The sequence below is a fragment of the Salvelinus sp. IW2-2015 genome, unplaced genomic scaffold (genome assembly GCF_002910315.2).
Source record: "Salvelinus sp. IW2-2015 unplaced genomic scaffold, ASM291031v2 Un_scaffold4532, whole genome shotgun sequence".
Taxonomy (NCBI): Eukaryota; Metazoa; Chordata; class Actinopteri; order Salmoniformes; family Salmonidae; genus Salvelinus; species Salvelinus sp. IW2-2015.
This window is the reverse complement of record NW_019945802.1, coordinates 25,681-30,078: the sequence shown is the minus strand read 5'-3', so window position 1 is coordinate 30,078 and position 4,398 is coordinate 25,681. Positions and strand designations below refer to the sequence as shown.

Genomic DNA, 4,398 nt, shown 5'->3' with positions numbered 1-4,398 from the left:
CGTGGTAGCCTTGGGTCTACAATGCTGGTGCACATCCTAACCTGTCTAGCCTACTCAAAACAGTCAGAATGGAAAGGAATAAACCAGAGAATTCTAATTGAATGGGTTCTAATTCTATTCATTCTAATTCTGGGACTCAAACTCATTGCAACTGTAAATAGAGAAGGGTTTCCTCAGAGGAATATGATGGGGAAAGGTAGAAGGGTATCAATATGGCTTGATTTTAATCTCTACAAATCCAACCATATTAAACCCTGTATCACAACCATTGACAGCCTACCATTCCAGTCAGCACTCTCTCTCCCTGCAACTGCTGGGTCGCCAGGTCCGTTTCCAGGCCCAGGAGTGTGCTGGCATGCGGGAACCCTGCGCGCATTCTTCCTCATCCTCCCCGGCTCTGTTCGTCCAAGTAAAAACATAAACGAGCACACGAGCTCTCGACCACAACAGACCTCGCTCGCCTAGGCACCTGTCCAGTGCTTCCTGAACATTAACCTAAACTTATTAATTAGCCATCTGTAGGTTTTGATTTATAGAGAAAGTTTCAATTTTTAAACAATACAATGTATAACAAATAGGTTGAAATGTCCATCTTTGTATGTATGAATAATTATTAGAGGGCCTTGCCCGACCCAGTATTATATTGATCCTGGCCCAAAAAAAATTAAGAATAGCGCGTAAGGAATTTAACTATGTCGAGTAGGTAGGCCTAGCGGTTAAGAGCGTTGGCAGCCAAGTAACCGAAAAGTCGCAGGTTCAAATAGGCAAAGCCAAACCAAGCTCGAAAATACCCTTCTGACCTGTCCGGAGCTGTCGGTTGTCCCATTGAGGCAAACCAGCACATTGAACCCCAAAACCTCTTATGGATGGCAATCGGTTAAGGGTTGCTTGGAGATAAGAGACCGGTACTGCTTTGTAAAGCCTTTTAACTAACTTCTTCTTACAACTCCCTGGACTAAAATAACACACAGTATAATATAATGTAGATGTTAAATGTACTTTGTAATATGTCGGTTCTGCTTTACCAATAACTCCTGTCAATATAGTACCTATGTGAGTCAAGTCACACTTTGGCTGGAAACCAGAGCAGTCAAGCCAGCTTTGAGATATAATGTCCTTGATAAGCGAACAGATAAACGATTCCCATACACTTGCAGCACACACAGAAGTTGTTTTACGACAGTGAAATTTATTTAGGTAGGATTAAGCACGAACCCATTCATGTTGGAAAACACATTCTCACTGGAACTGTTTTAAGAAAACACCTATAATAAGGACCCATGTGATGATTATCTCAATAATACATAAATTTTTGTGAGAAAATCGCCCTTGAAGTTACTGAGTGTGTATGCCATTTAATCCACTCTTTCCACAATTAGCTAATTTGGGGTCTTCAAGACTAGGGAAGAGGAACTAGACACATAATCCGGGCCCAGGGGCCAAGAAGGAGTCCAATAGGAAACTATGGCGGGAGAAACCAGTTTTCCCCTTAGTTCCAACCTCTGGGTAAAGTCTAGCGGCTTCCCTCTTTGGGGAACCTGGTGGAGAGTAACCCTTGGGGATGAAAAGCTGTTTTGAATGGACAGGCCATTGAAATCTGACATCTTGGACCTTGATCCTACAGTTGTCCCTTGCTCTGCATGTTGAGTGTCAGGGGGACACTTTGTCTGTCCAGACTCCATTCCCCCTCTTCCTRTGTTGTCCACAAGCTGCCTGCCGTCTGAACAGACCTCTCCAGATGTCACCTCTTGGCCAGTTAGGCTCCATTCTGAACTCATATCTGCCTCCACTTTAATGGGAACTGAGTCCACCATCACCACATCAGGCAGCCAGTCCAGAATGCCTGAAGCAGACATGCAGACCCCTGAGTTACCAGACACCCCTCTCCTCTCTGGATGTCCAGACAGCCTCTTGGAGTCTGGCCCAGCATTGTGAAGAGCATTCACAGTTGGGTTGTCAGTCACTTGGTTCTCTGTCCATTGGGACAGGCTGTATTCTATGGGTTGATGGTCAGTTTCCCAGGMCACACCCTCAGCAACCTGATGGTCCTGTCTTGCTCTGTTGTATTGTGATGCTGGATGCTGGAAGGTCTGGTTTCCAGGTTCTATATTGAGTGAGGTGTCTGGAGCTCTGTGTCTGTTGCCCTGCTGGTCCAGAGGGTCTGTGGTTTCAGTAGACGACGAAGAACCTGGTTCTGCCACAATGATCTTCTCACTGCTCTCACTGACCAGTTGGACAATCTCTGAAATGGGGCACAACATCAGCTTCCTGTAGTGGAGACCAATTCTTCTTTGCCTCATTAGTTATGGCTTATGACTAAGAAGTTTATCAAATACTACAATAAAGGCTTTACTCAACAAAGTGTAAATTGGATAGATTTAATAAAATACCTTCTGTTCTGCTGGTGTGAAAGTTCTCCATTTTAATAAGAGGTGCCTCTTGCATGTCTGCCATCTGTGTTTTGTATACATCAGGAACATTTTATTAGAAAAATATCCCAACAGCATTTTAAATATGAGAAAACAATGGATTAGGGACATTCCGCCACCCAACACATTTTCAGATGGGCCGTTAAACGGTTGTCCTGACTCTCTGTGGTCACTAAAGATCCCATGGCGCTTATTGTAAGAGTAGGGGTGTTAACCCCGGTGTCCTGGCTAAATTCCCAATCTGGCCCTCATACCATCATGGCCACCTAACKATCCCCAGCTTACAATTGGTTCATTCATTCCCCCTCCTCTCCCCTGTAACTATTCCCCAGGTCCTTGCTGCAAATGAAAATGTGTTCAGTCAATTTACCTGGTAAAATAAAAATCCCCAAGAGCGAGATTGCAACCAAGAAAAGAACAACGCTCAAACGTCATATATTTCACATGACCCATTAATTTTAACGTTTTGAAATAAGGTTAAAACTACAATATCCAAGTCTGTCTGTTGGCTTTTCTACGAAGCTCTCTCTTGCCGGGTAAACTTATCGGTGTCCACGCGTCGGTGAACTGTGCGTCGCAGGACTCCCAATTTCTCTGCCTCCGTCGAGAATGCTGGAATTTTGTCAAAAGCAGCTTCCTCCGCAGGTTGTCGATTTCTTTCTGACTATGGGAAATTTCCAACCGTAAGGCAGCATGGCCGTCATCTACAAGTTTGCAGTTTCGGCAACGGCTGCATTCGCCAAAACCTCAATGATGGAGGCTAGCTGAGCATGAAAGGCTACAGTATCGGCATCTCATTGCTCTATGTTAAACGCTTACGTTAAAGTAATTTGCATTGCATTGTTCAGTCAACGTCTTAAGACTAAGTTACACGGTTTCCAACATAAACCGTACGCTTCTTTAACACAACTCTTCTTGTTTTCCGGAAACAAGATGTCACCTACTTCCTGGACGTTTTTCAAAATAAAGGTTGATTACACACGACTTGTGTTAGTTCCTACATTGCTACCTGTTGCTATATCATATTGTAGCTGCAACTGAAAGGAATATTATTATATTTTTAAATCAGCCTTCTTTGACTTTCATTGAAGTAGTGAATTTAAATCAAACAACACTTTGTCTCCAAAAATGATTATTTTACTATTTAGTTCAAGTACACAACAACAGAATAGGCATACAACCTAAAACGATAAGTTCCAGCAGTTAAAACTTAGTAAATCAAAGAGTAGGCTACGGGTTAACTGAAGCACCAATGAGAATGCACTCTAATTCTAAACAATGTAACAGTAGAAAAATATATATTTTATATGTAATACAGAATACAGTACCAGTCAATAGTTTGGACCCATCAACTCATTCCAGGGTTTTTCTTATTTTTTACTATTTCCTACATTGTAGATAATAGTGAGACATCAAAACTATGAAATAACACATATGGAATCATGTAGTAACCAAAAAAAGTGTTAAACAAATCAAAATATATTTTAGATTTTACATTCTTGAAAGTAGCCACCCTTTGCTTTGACAGCTTTGCACACTCTTCGGCATTCTCTTAACCAGCTTCTTGGGGAATGCTTTTACAACTATCTTGAAGGAGTTCCCACATATGCAGAGCACCTGTTGGCTGCTTTTCCTTCACTCTGAGGTCCAACTCATCCCAAACCTGATCAATTGGGTTGTGGAGGCCAGGTCATCTGATGCAGCACTCCATCACTATCCTTCTCCGTCAAATAGCCCTTACACAGCCTGGACGTGTGTTGGGTCATTGTCCTGTTGAAAAACAAATGATAGTCCCACTAAGCGCAAACCAGATGGGACAGCGTATCGCTGCAGAATGCTGTGGTAGCCATACTGGTTAAGTGTGCCTTGAATTCTAAATAAATCCCTGAGTGTCACCAGGAAAGCACCCCACACCATCACACTTCCTTCTCCATGTTTCACAGTGGGAACCACACATGCGGCGATCATT

At 42.8% G+C, this 4,398-nt stretch overlaps 1 non-coding gene across 1 annotated transcript in view; it reads right to left on the bottom strand.

Annotated features, from left to right (window-relative positions):
* LOC112077405 (uncharacterized) overlaps window positions 1-4,398 on the bottom strand; it is a 19,298-nt gene that overhangs the window by 9,045 nt on the left and 5,855 nt on the right. Inside the window, exons 2-4 of the transcript XR_011478140.1 lie at window positions 2,391-2,454; window positions 1,519-2,242; window positions 432-436 (exon numbers count right to left, since the gene is read on the bottom strand). This is a non-coding gene — a transcript (uncharacterized protein). The remainder of the gene's footprint in view (window positions 1-431; window positions 437-1,518; window positions 2,243-2,390; window positions 2,455-4,398) is intronic.